A 23010-nucleotide genomic window follows, 5' to 3' on the forward strand; every position below is an offset into this window, starting at 1 on the left:
GAGAATCAGCATGACTTCTCTGAGTCAGACAGGGGCAAAGGCAAATTCAGGGAGACTGGTAAGAAGAGCTGCAGTAGGCAGACAAGTGACGACACAGCTTAGAATAGGGTGGTAGCAGAAGAGACTTTAAAAAAAAAAGGCAGAGAGAGCAGAGATATATTTAAGAGGATGACCCAGCAACTAGGAAGATCCATTCAACTAGATGAAAGATGATGTCATTCACTATGCTGAGAAAGACTGAAGCAACCAGATTTTGGAGGGGGGGAATCGGGGGGGGGGCAGTGGGGGACTGCATTGCATAAGGAGGTCCATTTGAGACATGTTACCTTTGTTACTGAGATACTCAAGAGGAGAGATCAAGCAGGCAGGGATGTATGCACCAAAGGCTCAGAATAAATTCTGTGTGATGGAGAGGCTTCACTGGCACGCTTGTACAGAAAGTGGTGCTCAAGTGTTGTCTGTCTCCCCAGCGTGCTACAACACGATATACATAACCTGGATGGATCTCAAAATAATTATTCTAAGTGAAAGATGCCACACAAAAGGGGGCACATACCATACGATTCAATTCACATAAAATTCTAGGAAATGAAAACAAACCTGGAGTGATAGAAAGCAGGTAAGTGATTGCCTGGGGATGTGCACCTCATTTGTCCATTCATTCAATATGTGATGTGTCATATGTGTGACACAAGCAATGGAAATTCATATAATCACACTTTGTCATATCAGTAAATTAGAAATAAAATCCTAACATCAGATATTTGGTTAAATATATTATATGAATATATAACTGAATACGCCACACTCTTTCAAAAACAATACATGATTTTATCTATTGAAATGGAAAGATATTCATGATAGATTACAAAATGGTACTATGATACCCCCCCACAATAAATACACACACACACGTGTATACACATACAGAGAAATAGTTAAGAAAACTATACAATAAGATACTAACTGTGATTACTCTTTCGGGTATGAGATTATGTGGGTTATATTCTTTTTTTCAATTTTATTTTACTTTTATTTATTTATTTATTTTGGCCACACCACGCAGCTTGTGGGAATCTTAGTTCCCCCACCAGGGAACTAACCTGGGCCCTCAGCACTGGAAGCCCAGAGTCCTAACCACTAGACTGCCAGGGAATTTCTGGGGATTATTATATTCTTTTACTTTTATGTACTTTCTGATTTTTCTATATTGAGACTAAAAGAAGGAAATAATGTGACTTTTTTTTCTAATAAACAGGAAAGGCTTTAGAGAAATTTTGATGCAGAGTCATGTTTTAGCCAGGTCATTTTAAAAATTTTTACTGAGGTTTGACATAACATTATATTAGTTTTGAGTGTGCAACAAATGATTTGATATTTGCATACATTGTGAAATAATGACCACTACGTCTAGTTAACATCCATCACCATACATAGTTACAAAAATTTTTTTCTTGTGATGAGGACTTTAAGATCTACTCTGTTAGCAACTTTCAAATGTGCAATACAGTATTATTAACTATAGTCACCATGCTGTACATTATATCTCTGTGACTTATTTTATAACTGAAATTTTGTACCTTTTGACCCACTCTGCCCCCCTAAACCCCTCCAGCTATGTCATTTCTAGATGAGATTATATCTACTAGAGATATACAGCTAGAGCAGTTAATTAGAATATATTTCTCGAGAGATGGTAGTTAAAACCATGGAAACAGTTAAGAAAACTCAGAGGAACCTAGACTCACGAAAGACTTGGTTATCACTTAAGACTTAGTTACAACTGGTGCATGCTCAGGTGTGTCTGACTCTTTGCGACCCCATAGACTGTAGCCCACCAGGCTCCTCTGTCCATGGGATTCTCCAGGCAAGAATACTGGAGTGGGTAGCCATTCCCTTCTCCAGGAGATCTTCCGACCCAGGGATTGAACCATCTCTGCATCTCCTGCATTGCAGGCAGATTTTTAACCCACTGAGCCACCTGGGAAGCCCTTAGTTAACTAGAGGAGACACCAAAAGAACAATGGGGGAAAAAAAGAGATCACTTCCAAGTGAGAAACAAGAAAACATCAGAATGAACAGAGATGTAGGTGTGCTAAACATAAGAGAGTGAGAGGCACTTACTCTTACAGGAGTTGAGTGCCTGTAGGACTTGCAGTGACACTCTTTAAGTAGAAGTTTCCAAAGCAAGTGTAGAATTTTAAAACTGAAGATGCCTTTTTAAAAAACTGTACCATCATATTACCGTATAAAATGTGTCATCTTTCTCAAATGCAAATCTAAATATATCATTTAGTGTCAAATTGCTTCTTCTTTGCACATTAGAACTCATAGAAATCAGGAGACTGGAGCTAGAAAGGAATGCAAAGACCATTTCATCTTAGCCCTTGATTTCACAGATGAGAAAACTGAGGCCCAGAGAATTAAACTGATTTGCCCAGGGTTATACAACCAGTGACTTAAATATAGTTACAATTTTTCAGCTGTCTGTGCTAAAGGGGAATGCAGGAGCCTTGGTAAATGAATCCTTAGATATTGCACTAATCTCACTTTGTCAACAGTTTTAAGGTTCCTCCTTTCACAATCTTCCTTTTCCTGTAACTCGGCTTGGGCCTAATCTATGCCCCTTCTTTCCACCTTCCCGTCTCTTTTCCCTAAACCTGTCTCTTTTGTGGGGACTGCTTCATTTTGCCAGGACTCTGCTCCTACGATCATCATCATATGAATGCCCCCTTCTCTACATCCTAGCAAACAGCTTCTCCTTTTATCAGACTCAGAGCTAATGTCACTTTCCCTAGGAAGTATTTTCTGTCCACCTAGGGGACAATGCACACACCTCGGTGCAGTGGTGAAGAGCTAAGTTTGTCTGGGTTTGAATCCAAGTTCTGCCACTCACTGTGACCTTGGGCAAATGACTGAATCTCTTTTTGCCCACCTGTATTTTGTAACATGGGGATCCTAATAATTCCTTATCTATTGGATTCTCCTGAAGGTTAAATAAGTTACTATACATGAAAGCACTCAGAACTATACCTGGTACACAGGAAGTGCTACAGAAGTCCTAGAAACTATAGGGACCTCCCTGGTGGTCCAGTGGTTAAGACTTCACCTTCCAGCATGGGGAGTGCAGGTTCGCTCCCTGGTTGAGGAGCTAGGATCCCACATGCCTCATGGCCAAAAAAAAAACAAAACATAAGACAGAAACAATATTATAACATACTCAATAAAGACTTTTTAAAAATGGTCCACAGGAAAAAATCTTAAAAAAAAAAAGTCTTAAATACTGTCATTATCTCAAACCCATTCCTCTCACCAGAGCACCTGAAATACTCTCTGGTATTTTGTACATACCTGCCTCCCCCTACTAGACTATAAGCAGTTACTTGGCATGCACGCACCGCCATAAGCTGTTAAAGGGTACACAAAATAATTAGCCGCGAAGACTTCCATATCACTTCTTCCGTGTGAGCAAGTGAGCTCCCTTAAATACTATGTCATTTGGGCAAGTCTTTTACATTCTCTGACTCTTCTCCAGCATGTAAATGGGATAGTAACACACTATTCAACATTTCACAAACTGTAATGAATAGCAAATTAATATTACTAAGGTAACAGGGTTTGCCTTCTTCATTCTTGAAGATAGTAAATGTGACTATAGGAACTTGTTTATAAGGAGGCTCACCTATTTTTTCAGGTTCAGTTCAGTTCAGTCGCTCAGTCATGTCCAACTCTTTGTGACCCCATGAATCACAGCATGCCAGGCCTCCCTGTCCATTACCTAGCTTTCTTCTAATGTAACATTACATTAGAAGATTTCAATGGCAAAGTAAGTAGCAGGAGCTGCTTGGGAACAATGGTCCCAGTTTCATAAACATGCTATTGTTGGGGGTGTCTGCCTCTTATCACTAGGTGAGACCTGCACAGCATCTGATCAAGTTTGTTTCTCCAGTCTTTCAGCCCAACAAAGTCTCCATTGCATCTGCAGTTGTTGATCAGTTTCTGTAACTGATTCTATCCAAAAGTCAAACCTTCCCTAACCCGCAGTGATGACGCCTCATGCCTACTAATAGCCACAGAACAACTTCAGACTAGCCTCAGCCTCCGCTAACACCCACAAAATAAAAAAGTCTAAAGTAGCACCAGCCAACAGAAATATAATGTGAGCCAAAAACATTAGCCACACATGCAATTTTAAATTTCCAAATAGCTACATTTTAAAAAGTAAAAGGAAACAGGTGAAATTAATTTAATAACATTTTATCTAAGTCAATGAAACCAAAATATTTTCAACCAGTGATCATTACAAAAAAGAATTAATGAGATATTTTATATTACTCTTTTTTTTATCCTAAGCCTTTGAAATCCAGTGTGTATTTTATACTTACAACACATCTGAACTTGGACTGGCTATATTCTAACTACTCAATAGCCACATGTGGCTAGCGGCTACCGTATTGGACATGGTAAGTTTAAAGATCTGGTTTACTGACCTGAAATAACCTAAAATTATATACTTATATATAGCAGAGAATTGTCTCCAGCAGTATTCCCCTTGCACGATACCCTACGAGTGTAAGAAATGACACAGAAGATGTAATTTTTATTATCTACACATTAAAGGTTTTGCTAAGTACTACTAATAAACTACAAAGGCATTATCTAGTAATATGATAGAATGGCAAACGTGATAGTACAGAAAAATATGAAAATTCTAAAGGATTAATTGCATATGGAAGACCAACTGTTACATTTCTGACCAGTCAGAAGAGAAATAGGGAGCAGGAATTACCCACTGAGTGTATCAAGTTTAGAACAGAAGACATTTTAAAAATAAAAGCAATGCTTTGTCTGAATTTTTGAGGATTTGGAATCGCATGAATATTTTTAAAGAAAAACAATTGTATTACTTTCAAGTATATAGAGAAGTGCAAATTAGACTGGCAAAGAGTTGGTAGAAACTCAGATAGACCCGCTCTATTAATCAGGAAGACAGTCAGCCAACTAAGGGCATCTAATACTTCCCACATGCTATTTCCTCTGTCTAAGCACGCCATGCCCCAAGTCCTTTTCTCCCAAGCAACTTTTGCTAATCTCCAGATCTCAAATTAATGTTTTTCTCCAGATGACCTTTTCTCATATCTTAGACTAGAATGGATATTTCTGTAATATTCCCAAAGCACCCTGTACTCAAATAGTATCACCCCATTAACGTAAACCATTATTTGCCTTTGTGCTAGAATGGAAGCCTCATGGAGGAATGAACTAGGTGTGTCTTGTTTGTTGGTGAACCCCAGTGTCTCAAATGAAGCCTGGCACACTGGGAGCATACAAATATTGTTAAGTCATTAACTCAAGTCACTAATAATTATGTTTTGTTATGGACAACTGTTGGGTTGGCGAAAAAGTTCATTCGGGGTTTTCTTGGACAACTTTTTGGACAGCCCAATGTATTAGCGTACCAATTGCACGTAGAAGAAGGCATCAACAGTGTTTATTCCTTTAAGTACTTTATACTCTTCTAATACAGTCATATTTATAATACTGATGTTCTTGGCAATGTTTTTATTTTTCCATGAAAAGTGAAAGTTGCTCAGTCGTGTCTGACTCTTTGCGACTCCATGGACTGTAGCCTGCCAGGCTCCTCTGTCCATGGAATTCTCCTGGCAGAATACTGGAGTGGATAGTCGTTGCCTTCTCCAGGGGCTCTTCCCAACCCAGGGATCCAACTGGGGTCTCTGGCATTGCAGGCAGATTCTTTACTAGCTGAGCTACCAGGGAAACCCCTATTTTTTTTTTCCATGAAGAGGGCAAAATCTCAGCTTTGGTCTGCATATTCTCAATCAATGAAGTGCATATTAATGAAGCTATCCTGCATTATGATTAAATAATCCTTGGAACTTCACACCAGCCACTTCATCTCAGGGATTAAAGTTTTAGAATGTGATGTATCTACCTGACATAAATGATTTTAAGGTTGTCTCTCTTTTTAATTCAGGCCCTAAGGACTGGAACTACCTAATACAGTGAGTGAAACTCGCTTAGTCATGTCCGACTCTTTGCAACCCCATGGACTATACAGTCCATGGAATTCTCTAGGCCAGAATACTGGAGTGGGTGGCCTTTTCCTTCTCCAACCTAACACAGAGTTTGGAATATAAACCCCACATTATATCCATATATATGTAGGGTTTATATCCAAACTCCACATATAAATGTGGGGTTTATATCCAAACTCCATGTATAACATTCATGATATGGGAAACTGTATTTCACCTGAATTTTAACTTTCCTGACATTCTTGGAAAAACTAATTTTTTAACAACTATTTCCCCACAGCATGAAATATGTACAGCCAGGAGCTACCCCATTAAGTAGCCACACCCATCTTGCCCAACTCTAACACTTCGCTAGTAATTAGCAGTGCAGCCTCAGGAATGTTACAAAGGTTCTAAACTCTTCTAAGTTTCCCATCTCTTTCTAGGACATTTTTGCTTGTCATTCTTCGATGTGACACACACTACTGTTTCCCTTATTACTCTCAAAGACTAGAGTTAATATTAGACGAGTGCTATGGTGGAACAGGTACTGGGCTAAGCCCTTTAGAAACATTATCTCATTTAATCCTCACAGCAATCCTATGAGGTAGGTGTCATGAGTGTCCTCATTTCACAGAGGTGCAATGTGAAACACCGAAGGATAAAAAACTTCCATAAGGATTCACAGGTATTAAGAGGCAGAGCTGAACACTGATCCTGAGCAGAGCAGCTCCAGAATTTAGTCTACATCATTTTGATGAAAGTGTTAGTATTCTAGTGCCTCTGCCTTGCTCTGGCCTTCTCAGTGGAAAATGAAAAAGCTATTATATATAATTTTTACTGAAGATACTTGAGTATATATCAGATCATCACATTTATACACCTTAAACTTCAGTTCAATTCAGTTCAGTCGCTCAGTCGTGTCCGACTCTTTGCAACCCCACGAATCGCAGCACGCCAGGCCTCCCTGTCCATCACCAACTCCCAGAGTTCACTCAGACTCACGTCCATCGAGTCCATGATGCCATCCAGCCATCTCATCCTCTGTCGTCCCCTTCTCCTCCTGCCCCCAATCCCTCCCAGCATCAGAGTCTTTTCCAATGAGTCAACTCTTCGCATGAGGTGGCCAAAGTACTGGAGTTTCAGCTTTAGCATCATTCCTTCCAAAGAAATCCCAGGGCTGATCTCCTTCAGAATGGACTGGTTGGATCTCCTTGCAGTCCAAGGGACTCTCAAGAGTCTTCTCCAACACCACAGTTCAAAAACATCAATTCTTTGGCACTCAGCCTTCTTCACAGTCCAAATCTCACATCCATACATGACCACAGGAAAAACCATAGCCTTGACTAGACAGACCTTAGTCAGCAAAGTAATGTCTCTGCTCTTGAATATGCTATCTAGGTTGGTCATAACTTTTCTTCCAAGGAGTAAGCATCTTTTAATTTCATGGCTGCAGTCACCATCTGCAGTGATTTGTCAATTAAATCTCAATAAAACTAAAAAAATGTTTTAAGATACTTTGCGTAATGATATAGTAAAAAGAATGTCTATTAGTTTTTTTCAACTTGAGTTACACTATCATTCCTCTTCCTAAACTCTACCTACCTTTTTTATATATTTGAAAATCACTACAACAGATTTTTTTCCAACAGGAAACAGTTAATAAATAGTATATATATATATATATATATATATATATATATATATATATATATATAAAATACATATTTATTACCATGATCCTTGGTATAGACAGCTTTTCCCTCTTTGCTCAAAATTCATCTAAAACTTGAGTTATGTGAATGGGAAGTTAAAATTTCTGAGTTGGAAAGGATCTTAGAGAAGACCCAACCTCCTCATCTTAAAGGCAAGGATTCCTGGATCAAGACTGAATATGTAAGGCCTTTAGTTCATTTATTCATTCATTCTGCAAATATTTATTGAGTATTGAGTATCTACTATGTGTTCGACCAGCTTCCCAGGTGGCACTAGTGTTAAAGAACCGCCTGCCAATGCAAAAGACACAGGAGGCACGAGTTTGATCCCTGGGTCGGGAAGACCCCCTGGAGGAGGGCATGGCAACGCACTCTAGTATTCTTGCCTGAGAAATCTCATGGACAGAGGAGCTGGGCGGGATACAATCCATGGGGTTGCAAAAGAGTTGCACACGACTTAGCAACTAAACAACAACAACAACAACAAATACAATTGAATAAGCAAGATAATTTTGGGCAATAAGAAGTGTCATGAAGAAAAAATGAAGAAATGAGGACTTCCCTGGTGGCGCAGTGGATAAGAATCTGCTTGCCAATGCAGGGGACACTAGTTTGATCCTTGGAAGATTCCACCTGCCACAGAGCAACTAAGTCCATAAGCCACAACAGCAGAGCCTACCGTGCTGCAACTATTGAAGCCCATGTGCCTAGAGCTTGTGCTCCACAATGAAGAGTAGCCCCCACTCACTGCAACTAGAGAAAGCCTGAGCAAAGCAATGAAAAGCCAGTGCAGCCAAAAATAAATAAATAAATAAAATTTTAAAAATTCTTTAAAAACAAAACAAAAAACCTGAAAACAAGAGAAATGAGACAGCAAGTGATTTGAGATGGGAGGAGCTATTTCTAAAGAAATGGTCAGGAAATAATGGTCTTAAGAAGCAAAATTTGCACTGAGCTCTGAATGAAGAGAAGAAGTCACCCAAGCAAAGATCTGAGAGAAAGCCATTCCAGGGAGGAAACAGCAAGTGAAAAGCCCTGAGGTGGGGATGAACTGGATGGATTAAATTAATAGAAGAATAGCCATTATAGCTGAAGAACAGTAAACTAAGGGCTGAGTGGTACAGAGCATGATACTGTGAAAACGGGGATAAAAACAAAACTGCTAACAGCCCGTGGTCTGTGTCAAGGAATTTTAATATTATTCTAACTGTAATAAGAAGTGGTGATAAGATGTCTTAGTTTTTTACATAATAATATTAAGTGGTGTCAAAGCCTTAAATCAGAGTACAATGTGTGTGTGTTAGCCACTCAGTCATGTCTGACTCTTTGGTGACCCCACGGACTGTAGCCCACCAGGCTCCTCTGTCCATGGAAGCCTGCCTCTGTCCAGGCAAGAATACTGGAGTATGTTGCCATTTCCTTCTGCAGGGGATATTCCTGACCCAGAGATTGAACCTGGGTCTCTTGCATTGCAGATAGATGCTTTACCATCTGAGCTACTAGGGAAGCCCAAATCAGAGTACAACAGCTATAACTTATCATTAGTTCTCAGTTGTATACGGAATTGCTAGACCATGAGTTGAGTTTGTTTAATATCAATGCTTTGAGAAAATAATGGAAATTTTTTAGAAATGGTAGCAATTACTGTTATAGTAATGTCCCCCATTGAATCACACCTCCCTGGACCCATGGTCTTCCTGTAGTTCTTTAACACAGTAACTCTGAGCTTGGCCTCTCACATTGTCTCTGTGACTTGCTTTGGCTAGTGGGACATAAGCAAGCATGTCACCAGCAGAGGCTTGCAAAGCACGTACGCAATGAAGCCTGCTCTCCCTTGCTACTGGTAGAACCCATCAACCATATGAAGAAGTTCAGGGTAGCCTGCTGGAGTGTGAGTGACACTTGGCCCAGATTCTTCCACCACCCCAGCTGACAGTCAGCCAACCACCACCAGACAAATGAATAAACCCAACCACAGACATAAACCCTACTAACACTCCACCCAGATAAACCCAACCAAGATCAAGCCCAGATCACAATGCGTGCATGCTCATTCGTGTCCAACTCTTTGTGGTCCCATGAACTGTAGCCCACCAGGCTCCTCTGTCCATGGGATTCCTCAGGCAAGAATACTGGACTGGGTTGCTGTGTCCTCCTCCTGGGGATCTTCACAACCCAGGGATCTAACCCTCAACTTCTGTGTCTCCTGCACTGGAGGCAAATTTTTTACCACAGACCACTGGGGAAGCCTGCCAGATCACAGGCTAGTGAGCATATCAAACATTTTAAGCCTCGAAATTTGGGGGTAATTTGTTGTGCAGAAATGAGTAATTGAGGCAGCTATATAAATAGAATCCCATTTCATAAGCTTAAAGGCAACCAAAATTTGTGCATTACTGTATTTAAACTACTTTGTTTTAGTGCTTCTTTTTTTCCCAGCCACACTGCACTCCATATGGAATCTTAGTTCCCCAACCAAGGATCAAACCTGGGCCTCCTGCAGTAGAAGTGTGGAGTCAACCACTGGACCACCAGGGAAGTCCCCAAACTAAACTGCTTTTAAGTGACAATTTGTAAAATGATTCAGTTGGTTTCAAGGTACTTAAAGCAGTTTAAAATGATACATTTGCAAAATATCAATGATACATATTTTAAAAACCACCACAAACCTATTAATATTATAGTTACTCCTGTACAGATATTCAAACACAGTTATCATATATAAATATCATTCCAAAAGGATAGGTTTTTATTTATTGGGAAGGGACTTATCACCTTATTCATGCAATTAGTCTTTTTTTCCTTTTTTATAATTATATTTATTTATTTTTAAATAGTCAATAAAGCAGAAATAGATGTGTTTCTGGAACTCTCTTGCTTTTTCCATGATCCAGCGGATGTTGGCAATTTGATCTCTGGTTCCTCTGCCTTTTCTAAAACCAGCTTGAACATCTGGAAGTTCACGGTTCACGTATTGCTGAAGCCTGGCTTGGAGAATTTTGAGCATTACTTTACTAGCATGTGAGATGAGTGCAATTGTGTGGTAGTTTGAGCATTCTTTGGCATTGCCTTTCTTTGGGATTGGAATGAAAACTGACCTTTTCCAGTCCTGTGGCCACTGCTGAGTTTTCCAAATTTGCTGGCATATTGAGTGCAGCACTTTCACAGCATCATCTTTTAGGATTTGAAACAGCTCAACTGGAATTCCATCACCTCCACAGGCTTTGTTCGTAGTGATGCTTTCTAAGGCCCACTTGACTTCACATTCCAGGATGTCTGGCTCTAGATGAGTGGTCACATCATCGTGATTATCTGGGTTGTGAAGACCTTTTTTTGTACAGTTCTTCTGTGTATTCTTGCCACCTCTTCTTAATATCTTCTGCTTCTGTTAGGTCCCTACCATTTCTGTCGTTTATTGAGCCCATCTTTGCATGAAATGTTCCCTTGGTATCTCTAATTTTCTTGAAGAGATCTCTAGTCTTTTCCATTCTGTTGTTTTCCTCTATTTCTTTGCATTGATTGCTGAAGAAGGCTTTCTTATCTCTTCTTGCTATTCTCTGGAACTGTGCATTCAGATGCTTAAATCTCTCCTTTCCTCCTTTGCTTTTCGCCTCTCTTCTTTTCACAGCTATTTGTAAGGCCTCCTCAGACTGCCATTTTGCTTTTTTGCATTTCTTTTCCATGACTGTGTGGATCACAATAAACTGGAAAATTCTGAAAGAGATCGGAATACCAGACCACCTAACCTGCCTCTTGAGAAATCTGTATACAGGTCAGGAAGCAACAGTTAGAAATGGACAAGGAACAACAGACTGGTTCCAAATAGGAAAAGGAGTACGTCAAGGCTGTATATTGTCACCCTGCTTATTTAACTTCTATGCAGAGTACATCATGAGCAAAGCTTCGCTGGACGAAGCACAAGCTGGAATCAAGATTGCCAGGAGAAATATCAATAGCCTCAGATATGCAGATGACACCACCTTTATGGCAGAAAGTGAAGAGGAACTAAAAAGCCTCTTGATGAAAGTGAAAGAGGAGAGTGAAAAAGTTGGCTTAAAGCTCAACATTCAGAAAACGAAGATCATGGCATCCGGTCCCATCACTTCATGGGAAATAGATGGGGAAACAGTAGAAACAGTGGCTGACTATTTATTTGGGCTCCAAAACCATTGCAGATGGTGACTGCAGCCATGAAATTAAAAGACGCTTACTCCTTGGAAGAAAAGTTATGACCAACCTAGATAGCATATTCAAAAGCAGAGACATTACTTTGCTGACTAAGGTCCATCTAATCAAGGCTATGGTTTTTCCTGTGGTCATGTATGGATTTGAGAGTTGGACTGTGAAGAAGGCTGAGTGCCAAAGAATTGATGTTTTTGAACTGTGGTGTTGGAGAAGACTCTTGAGAGTCCCTTGGACTGCAAGGAGATCCAACCAGTCCATTTTGAAGATCAGCCCTGGGATTTCTTTGGAAGGAATGATGCTAAAGCTGAAACTCCAGTACTTTGGCTACCTCATGGGAAGAGTTGATTCATTGGAAAAGACTCTGATGCTGGGAGGGATTGGGGGCAGGAGGAGAAGGGGACGACAGAGGATGAGATGGCTGGATGGCATCACTGACTCGATGGACGTGAGTCTGAGTGAACTCCGGGAGTTAGTGATGGACAGGGAGGCCTGGCGTGCTGCGATTCATGGGGTCACAAAGAGTCGGACATGACTGAGCGACTGAACTGAACTGACTGATGTTTAAATAATGGATGACTCCTTTACAATATTGGTTTGATTTCTGCCATACATCAACATGAATTAGCCATAGGTATATATACGTCCCCTCTGTCTTAGTTTCTTTCTTTAAGTTTTGAATAACAATTTCACAAGTTTCAAAATCAAAAACGTCATAAACTGATATCCAGTTAAAAGTTCTTCCCATTTCTGTCATATCCATCTACTACCTCCATCCCACACAACCATTATTATTCATTTCTTATATATTCTTCCAGGGTTTATGATTTTTTTATTCAAGAACTAAAATAGCAAAACTATATTTGTATGTATTTTAAAGTAGTGAATGGGAGAAAAGGGGAGGATATAATGGTATTTGTTTAAAGAGAACTCTTTCTGCACAGGATGGTTGCCATTCTCTTTATCATCAATTTTTGCTTGGGTTTTATCAACTAAATTAATTGAGGAAGTATTTGTTGAGTCTCCTCTCAAACACAATTCTAGGTTCTGGCTCTGTATGTAGCCTAGATAAGAATATCATCAATACATTCTAGTGAAACCAAAATAGCTTTTAATGGATGACTCTAATTTCACAATAAAACAATAGTTTTTATAAATGTAGTAGTCTCTAACCAAGAAATCGTCTTTTTTTTTATTGAATGTGTTAAAGGAAATTGAATATTTAGAAAACAACTGATCAAAACATAAACAGCTGGAAACAGCAAACATGAAGCCAAAGAAAAGAAAAATACAAGAAACTTGAGAAAACAGCTTTAGGAATGTCCATAGTTACTAGCTTTCAACCACCAGGAAGATCTCCAACCAAAACTAAGATTTAAATGCCTTCAGGGAAAAAGGAGTTACAACACTTAGAAACTTCATTACTAAGAAAGTATCTGACCTAAATTCACAGGGGAACCACTCATATTTTAAGTTACCTCATACTAATCTATTTCTCAAGCTTATAAATATATTGGTGATGTGATGGACTCAAAAGCATCTTAAAGACCACACACGAACTTTCATATTAACTTGTACTGAGATAACAAACTAACTAAAAACTAAATAATGTATATCCCATGAGAAGTCACAGCTCCAAGCAACAACACAGCATTCTGCTGCATAGAAAGCCAGAAGGCAGGCTTGGTCAACCATGAGATCACCACTTGCATTTTTATGTATCCCCCTCCCAGTATTTGAAAGAACTTGCACAATTGAAATCAGTTCAAACAAGTCTGTCCGCAACATCCTTGAATAGCCTTCAGTGTTTAACATTTTATTCTCAAGTGACTACTTTTCCACACATTGATGATGATGGTCAGTTTTGATGCTGAAAACAAACAGGTCTTGAAAGCAGATTGTTTCAAAATGTGTTAATATATAAAGTTTCTCAGCTCTGCAATTTTTTTCCTATTATCCTTATCATAGAACCAGGTGAGGGAAAAGGCTAGAGATGCTATTAATAGGATAGTTCAGAAGAAAACATGACATAAGCAAATGATGCTCTTCAATGGAGAGAAATTCATGTAATTTCATAAAGGAAAACTATGTTAGTCAGTGTTGTCCAGAAAGAACTAGTAAGGTATAAATATTATATATAGATACATACATATATATATGTGTATGTATATATATATACATACATACAAGATATAAGTTTATATATACATATTATATGGGCTTCCCAGGTGGCACTAGTGGTAAAGAACCTGCCTGCCAAAGCAGGAGATGTAAGAAACTTGGGTTCAATCCCTGGGTCAGGAAGATCCCCTGAAGGAGGGCGTGGCAACCCATTCCTGTATTCTTGCCTGGAGAATCCCACGGACAGAGGAGTCTGGTGGGCTATAGTCCACAGGGTTGCAAAGAGTCAGACATGGCTGAAGTGACTTAGCATGCACCCCTATGTATCATATATATAAGGTTATATATTAATATATATTGGGTTGGCTAAAAAGTTTGTTGAGCTTTTTCCATCAGCCAATACGGAAAAACCTGAAGGAACTTTTTTGCCAGCCTAATATATAAGAGATATCTAGATACTGGTTTATTAATTTAAGGAATTATTTCACACAATTGTGGAGACCCACAGGCTGGAGAGCCAAGGAAGAGTTGATGTTGAAGCTCAGGCCAGTCTCCTGGCAGAAGTCTTTCTTCCTGGAAGGAGGTCAAAATTTGCCTTATTAAGGCCTTCAACTGATAGGATGAGGCCCACCCACTGGGCCTGTTACTGAGAGTAACATGCTTTATTCAAAGTCTACTGATTTAAATGTTAATCTCACCTCCAAAATACCTTGTGAGCAATATCCAGAATAATACTTGAATAAATATCTGGATACCTAGGCCTAGCCACGGAGAAGGCAATGGCACCCCATTCCAGCACTCTTGCCTGGAAAATCCCATGGACGGAGGAGCCTGGTGGGCTGCAGTCCATGCGGTCGCGAAGAGTCGGACACGACTGAGCAACTTCACTTTCACTTTTCACTTTCATACATTGGAGAAGGAAATGGCAACCCACTCCAGTGTTCTTGCCTGGAGAATCCCAGGGACGGGGGAGCCTGGTGGGCTGCCGTCTATGGGGTCGCAAGAGTCGGACACGACTGAAGTGACTTAGCCGCAGCAGCAGCAGCAGGCCTAGCCAAGATGGGACATAAAACTGACTATCACACCAATGAACCCTCAACAAATACTTCTTGAGCAATACAGATCGTCCTGGGAAATGGTACATAAAATGGATTTTTGTATATAGAAGCCCCATGACTTCTCAAACTAATGCTACTTTTAACTTGTGGTTTGGCCCTGCTAGTCCCTGTGGCATTCCAAAGAGAGGCAAACAATAACCCAACAGATAGTCAGGTTCAGCCTATGAAGGCTTGAGACCTAGAGGATTCGTAGTTGAAAGAACTCTTGATCTTCTTAAACTGGCAGACCTGAAGGGAAGCCTGAACATGCTCACATGAGTTCTTCTGCTAATCCCCAGTGGGGTTGCTCAGTCTAGAAAAGTGACCTCCTGCCTTGGATTCTTGCTTTGTTCCTCCAGTTCCTCAATGAGCCTCAGTGTCTTCCCTGACCTCAACTTACTTGACCAGAGCCCAAACACTCTCTGTGCACCATGAACTGGGGCTGCTTCCACATACCAAGAGCAACTATCTGTCTGATTCCAAACATCAGCACATGGATGGTCTTCAGCGCTGGGGCTTGCTGTGTCCCTTTGAACACTTAATCTGGGTTCTGAACCCAATTCCAATGTATGTTTCAGTGTGTGTGTGTGGTGGAGGGGGCAGGTCTTATCCCTCAAAGCAGCAAACAATTCTCCACACACCAGCTGGCTGCCCTATAATTCAGCTCAATGTTGACCCTATCCACCCAGAGATAGCATCAGATTCTACAAGGTAAAGGCTCAGTCCCACAAAACTGTCCCATCCCCCAACTTCAGGTGATCACCTGTGCTTCTGAGCAACCAGTTATAGAGTGTAGGTTCCAACAATCTTCTCCTTGGGGTCAGTTAATTTTAAAAAGTGGCTCACAGAATTTGAGGGAAACTCTTACTAGATTTTACTAGATTAGCAGCTTATGATAAAAGAATAGAACTTAGAAACAGCCAGAGGGAAGAGATGCACATGGAAAGCTATGAGGAAAGGATGAGGAGCTTCCTATGCTCTCTCCAGGCTGCCACTATCCCCAAATCTCCCAAATTTACCAACCCAGCAGCTTTCTAAATTCTGGCCTTTTAGGTTTCTCTGGAAGCTTGATTACATGGGCATGAATGATCAAATCATTAGCCAATGACCACTGAATCAATCTCCAGGCCCTCTCCTCTCCCTGGATGCCAAGAGGTGGGACTGAAAGTTACAACCCTTTAATCACATGGTTGGTTCTCCTGGCAACCTACCCCCATCCTCAAATAGGGTCCAAAAGTCATTTCATTGACATAACAAAAGACACCTTTATTGCTCTCCTCCCAGAAACTTCCAAGGTTTTTAGCAGCTCTGTTCCAGAATTGAGAGTGAAGAACAAACATATTATTTCTCCTTAGAAATCACAGTGCATGTATGTTCAATCCCTTCAGTCGTGTCCGACTCATTGCGACCCTGTGGACTGTAGCCCACCAGGCTCCTCAATCCATGGGATTCTCCAGGCAAGAATACTGGAGTGAGTTGCCATGCCCTCCTTCAGGGTATATTCCTTTTTTTTTTTTTTTTTACCTTATTTTACTTTACAATACTGTATTGGTTTTGCCATACATTGACATGAATCCACCACGGGTGTACATGCGTTCCCAAACATGAACCCCCCTCCCACCTCCCACCCCATATCATCTCTCTGGATCATCCCCGTACACCAGCCCCAAGCATCCTGTATCCTGCATCGAACATAGACTGGCGATTTGTTTCTTACATGATAGTATACATGTTTCAATGCCATTCTCCCAAATCATCCCACCCTCTCCCTCTCCCTCAGAGTCCAAAAGTCTGCTCTACACATCTGTGTCTCTTTTGCTGTCTCATACAGGGTCATCATTACCATCTTTCTAAATTCCATATATATGTGTTAGTATACTGTATTGGTGTTTTTCTTTCTGGCTTACTTCACTCTGTGTAATCGGCTCCAGTTTCATCCATCTCATTAGAACTGATTCAAATGTATTCTTTTTAATGGCTGAGTAATACTCCATTGTGTATATGTACCACAGCTTTCTTATCCATTCATCTGCTGATGGACATCTAGGTTGTTTCCATGTCCTGGCTATTATAAACAGTGCTGCGATGAACATTGGGGTAGGGATTGAACTCACATCTGCCTGCGTCTCCTGCCTTGCAGGTATATTCCTTATCCACCTTGGTGGCTCAGACGGTAAAAGAGTCTGTCTACAATGTGAGAGACCTGGGTTCGATCCCTGGGTTGGGAAGATTGCCTGGAGAAGGAAATGGCACCCCACTCCAGTACTCTTGCCTTGAAAATCCCATGGACGGAGGAGCTTGGTGCAGGTTACTGTCCACGGGGTCGCAAAGAGTCGGGCACGATTGAGTGACTTCACTTTCTTTCTTTCACTTTCCTTACCCACTGAGCCATGTGGGAAGCCCAGAAATCACAGTATCTCAGCATTATTGGGATGCTTTCTCCACCAGCACTCATTCTGTTTCAATTTCCTTCTCCTTGGGAGCCATTATACAGACTGCTAAATTCTCCTAGTTCCTCTTGTCCTTCCTCAGGTTCCACTGCTTCTCCACTAACCTGTGCCTCCTTGAACAGTTTATGGCAGTAGATGAAAAGGAAGAAAAGTAAAAGTGAATGATCCTCCTATCCATTCTGCAAGATCAGATTCCTGAGTATCATATTTTCATAGAACTATATATATCGGATTTGAGTGTGGCTTCAGCTGCATCTTGTAGAACAAAAGTATGAAACACATACACTATAACAACAACACAATCACGATATTTCTGCTATAAGTCTCCGTTATTTTGGCCCTACTGCAAACAGAGTTTCTTTGTATGAGAATCACATATTCTAAAATTATGATCTTAATTGCAAAATGAGCAATGAAATATATTTTTAAGTAGTTAAAATAAGAAAAACTGATCTTGAAATTATTTTTAAAATATCTGTAAAGCATATTAAACTGAAACCACACAGCTCAGACTGGGACTTGAATCTGTGAACTGGAACTTGAACCCACTATCTTTTTTTTTTTTGGCTGTGCTATGCAGCATGTGGGATCTTAGTTCCCTGACCAAGGATCAAACCTGTGCCCTTTGCATTGGGAGCATGGAGACTTAACCACTGGACCACCAGGGAAGTCCAAACCCACTATCTTTTAATTGAGATCATACATCTGGTCTCAGGACTTAATGAAGCTCGGGTTTTTTATGTATCATCACAGAAAAAATTCAGTGAAAGACAAAGTCACAAGCAAGAAGTGGATTTACTTAAGAGATACACATTCCATAGACAGAATGAGGTCCATGTCAAAGGCAAGAATGATCTTGGGAAAAACACTCCACAGACAGTATGTGGGCCATCTCAGAAGGTAAGAGGCCCCCAAATATGGGGTGGTTAGTTTGTATGGGTTGGTTAATTTCATAGGCTAATGAGTGGAGGATTATTCTAAATATTTGGGGGAAGGGGCAGAAATTTCCAAGAACTGGGCCACTGTCCACTTTTGACCTTCTATGGTTAGCCTCAGGACTGCCATGGCACCTGTAGGTATATCATTTAGATGCTAATATATTACAGTGAGCTATAATGAGGCTCAAGGACAACTGGAAGTAGAATCTTCTGCCATTTTGGTCCCAGTTGGTTCTAAACAGTTTATGTCTATGTCGTATCCTCAAGGGCTATATCATTCTTTTAGAGGTTATGCCCTGCTCCCTTTCCTCCTGTTTCAAAACCAGGTCTTCTAAGAATGTCTTCCTTGCCTGTAAATCAGGCACCTCTGAAAGATATACTGATGTATATTTTTAAAAACACCAGAAGACAATTTTACCGCCCCAGGCCAACTTGGCCTCAGCGGGCTGGGCTGCCAGATCCACTGTTCTCTGGCGTTGGGATTTTCGTTTTCAGATGCGTCGAGTTTGTTGGTTGGTATTATGCGTATAATGAGTGCATGCTAGATACCTACCAGTCATTCCTTGCTCAGTGTGTGTGTGTGTATGTGTGTGTGTGTGTGTGTGTGTGTGTGTGTTCCCTGTGGGCAGCAAGACAAGTCACGTAATTTGTATTGGTTAGCACTCCCCTGCTCTCACCCTATCCTCACCCTGGGCCACCATGATTAACTTATCTAGACATAATTCAGATTTGAGCAAGCATTAGGAACCCATTGGACAGGAAAACTGGATCAAGAAGGAAGTACTGTCACCGGAGGCAAGAGGAAACCCCAGGCCCAAAATGAGGACCTGAGCCAGAAAGGATGCCAGTCAGCCAAAGTCCAAATGCCAAAGGGAAAGTCAGGGAAAAGATCAAGTCCTGGAAGGAACAGAGATGGGAATGATCAAAATCAGAGTATACAGTCAAGGAGAGAAACAGGAAAACAAGATAAAGTAAAATCAAATCAAGACTAATTAGGGGCAAGAGAAGGCACATCAATTGATTAGAATGCCTGCTAACTACTGGGGGTGGCTTCAGAGAGGCCCACAGGGATGTGTTGAAAAGAAGGGCAGGTAAGTCAGCCCAATGTAAAGAGTCAGGAAGGAGGTGGATTAATATTTCCTATGGTACCTTTCACAAAGTAAATTCTCAGTTAATATTAACTGAGCTAGTCAAGCAGTAATTAGGTACACACAACCCTGGTGGTCAGAATGTGTCATATTAGCATGCACAAGAATAAACCAGACCAAAGTTTAGGGCATGCCATTGAGAAAGTCATGGGGCATTTTTATTAATAACAGTTAAACAAGGGCTGCTTCAGAGTCTGACAGCCCAAGACCAAATTGGACCAGTTTTGAAGAGGTACATGGAAGAAGGAAGGAAAGAAAGAGAGAGACGCTCATGCTTACTGAATACCAATGCCCTTATGTACTTTGCTTAATTCAATTGCCAAGGGGTATGAAGTATTTATGATTTCACAGATGATGAAATTGGAGAATGGTTAAGTATCTTTCCTAAGGTCACGCAGTCAGAATTCAAATGCAGAACTGATTCCAGAATCCAGGCTCTTTTTGAATATTCCACCCTCCACCTTATGAACCAGGTTGGGAAGATGCACAGACTAGTCAGTGGAAAATCAGAGAGAACAACACCCTGTCATGAGCAGGACAAGAAGGCTCTCTGGAGGAGAGGGTTTGTCACTTCTTGAAAAGATACTGCAGTTGAACTCTGCTCCTTGTGACTCTGCTTGGTTGACTTTCTATAACCAAGCCATGATCCAGGTAGCAGTAGCTACTGAAAATCTACTGTGTACTCACACCCTATGCTAGGTACATATATTAAGCACTATCATTTCCAAAACATTTTCATAGCCATTGTTTCACTTGGCCAAGACAAGGACTCAGATACATGGCAGAAAGCCAAAAAGCCCAGATTTCAGAAATAGGAAGCAAGTTAAGGCAACATTGATATTTTAATACTGAAAACCAGATGGCTAGGCTGGAACTGCCTGGCTTGTTGTTCAATCGCTCAGTTGTGTCTGACTCTTTGCAACCCCATGGACTGCAGCCCACCAGGCTCCCTGTCCATGGGGTTCTCCAGGCAAGAACACTGAAGTGGCCTGGCTTATGCTTGTCTAAAATTAGGATTGGTCCGGGGACTCAGGTGGGACTGAGTCTGCAGGTGGAAGGCCAAGTAACCCCTGACTTGAAGGAAGAAAAACAACAAGTTTATGAAATAGGCAACTTCTGATGGCAATTTCATTCAAAACTATCAGGCGGCTCTACCTCAAGAAAACAAAAACACTAATTAGAAAAGATACATGCACCCCTATATTTATAGCAGCATTATTTACAATTGCTAAGATATGGAAGTGCCCATCAATAGATGGATGGATAAAAAATATGTGGTATATATGCAATGGAATATTCAGTTCAGTTCAGTCACTCAGTCAAGTCCGACTCTTTGAGACCCCATGAACTGCAGCACACCAGGCCTCCCTGTCTATCACCAACTCCAGAAGTTCACTCAGACTCACGTCCATCGAGTTGGTGATGCCATCCAGCCATCTCATCCTCAGTCGTCCACTTCTCCTCCTGCCCCCAATCCCTCCCAGCATCAGAGTCTTATCCAATGAGTCAGCTCTTCACATGAGGTGGCCAAAGTACTGGAGTTTCAGCTTTAGCATCAGTCCTTCCAATGAACATGCAGGACTGATCTCCTTTAGAATGGACTGGTTGGATCTCCTTGCAGTCCAAGGCACTCTCAAGAGTCTTCTCCAACACCACAGTTCAAAAGCACCAGTTCTTCGGCGCTCAGCTGCCTTCACAGTCCAACTCTCACATCCATACATAACCACTGGAAAAACCATACTCAGCCATAAAAATGAAATCTTGCTATTTGCAACAACATGGAAGGACCTAGAGGGTATTATGCTAAGTGAAATGTCAGACAAAGACAAATGCCATATGATTTCACTTAAATGTGGAATCCAAAAAACAAATGAACAAACAAAACAAAACAGAAACAGTCATAGATACAGAGAACAAGTGGTGGCTGCCAGAAGGGAGGGGCTGGGAGGAGGAAAGAAATAGGTGAGGGAGCTTAATAGCCTTATGGGATAGAATCCCAGCTCTGCCACATCCCAGCTATGCCATCTTGGGCAAGTCTCTTCACTTGTCTGAGCTTCAGTTTTTGTCACAGGTTAAGTGGGGATAATAACTGTAGCTACTCGATTCATATAAGGTTGTGAAGATTCAATGACAAAGTGTAAAAAAACCCTTTACAATAGTGCTTAATACAAAGTGATAGCTTTAAAATTTTATCTATAGTCACACTTAGCCAGACACCAATTCATTCTCCATGCTGTAGCCAAAGTGGCATTTTCTGAAATAAATATGTTCACATCCTCCCCACCACCACCACACACAAGGACCCAAAGGACAGTCTAATGGATTGCCATCGCCCTTAAGATAACTTCAAAACTCCCTAACAGCCCCTGCAGGCCGGGGTGCTCTAGGTGCCGCGCGGAGACCCTCTGCATCCGTGGAACATGGCGCTGTGCGTGGTGCGGAGCGTGCGGGCCGCGGTCAGCAGCCTGTGCGCCATCTCGGCACCCAGCGCGCCCTGCTCGCTGCCGCCCTGGGGACTGCGGGCGAGTGCCGTCTGGGCACTGCACACCGGCCCTGCTCTGCTGTCGGTGCGGAAATTCACAGAAAAAGACGAATGGGTAACCACAGAAAATGGTGTTGGAACAGTGGGAATCAGCAATTTTGCACAGGAAGCTTTGGGAGATGTTGTTTACTGTAGTCTGCCTGGAGTTGGGACAAAGTTGAACAAACGAGGAGTTTGGTGCTTTGGAAAGTGTGAAAGCTGCTAGCGAACTCTATTCTCCTCTATCAGAAGTAACTGAAATTAATAAAGCTCTAGCAGAAAATCCAGGACTTGTCAACAAGTCTTGTTATGAAGATGGTTGGCTGATCAAGATGACATTCAGTTACCCTTCAGAACTAGATGAACTAATGAGTGAAGAAGCATTATGAGAAATACATAAAATCTATTGAGGAGTGAAAATGGAACCCCTAAATAAACTACTTTGAAACAACTTAATCTAGCATGCTGCTGCTGTTAAGTCGCTTCAGTTGTGTCCGACTCTGTGCGAACCCATAGAGGGCAGCCCACTAGGCTCCTCTGTTCCTGGGATTCTCCAGGCAAGAACACTGGAGTGGGTTGCCATTTCCTTCTCCAATGCATGAAAGTGAAAAGTGAAAGTAAAGTCACTCAGTTCTGCCAGACTCTTAGCGACCCCATGGACTGCAGCCTACCAGGCTCCTCCATCCAGGGGATTTTCCAGGCAAGAGTACTGGAGTGGGTTGCCATTGCCTTCTCCATAATCTAGCATAGTTATCTTAAATTAGTGGTGGATAGATATTTAAAAAGCAACTTTTAGGGAAAGA

General features: G+C 41.2%; 1 pseudogene; it reads left to right on the forward strand.

Annotated features, from left to right (window-relative positions):
- The first annotated feature begins 22106 nt into the window (after nucleotides 1-22106).
- LOC128070512 (glycine cleavage system H protein, mitochondrial-like) lies at nucleotides 22107-22624 on the forward strand (annotated as a pseudogene).
- Nucleotides 22625-23010: the final 386 nt, after the last annotated feature.

The sequence above is a fragment of the Budorcas taxicolor genome, chromosome X (genome assembly GCF_023091745.1).
Source record: "Budorcas taxicolor isolate Tak-1 chromosome X, Takin1.1, whole genome shotgun sequence".
NCBI classification, from domain to species: Eukaryota; Metazoa; Chordata; class Mammalia; order Artiodactyla; family Bovidae; genus Budorcas; species Budorcas taxicolor.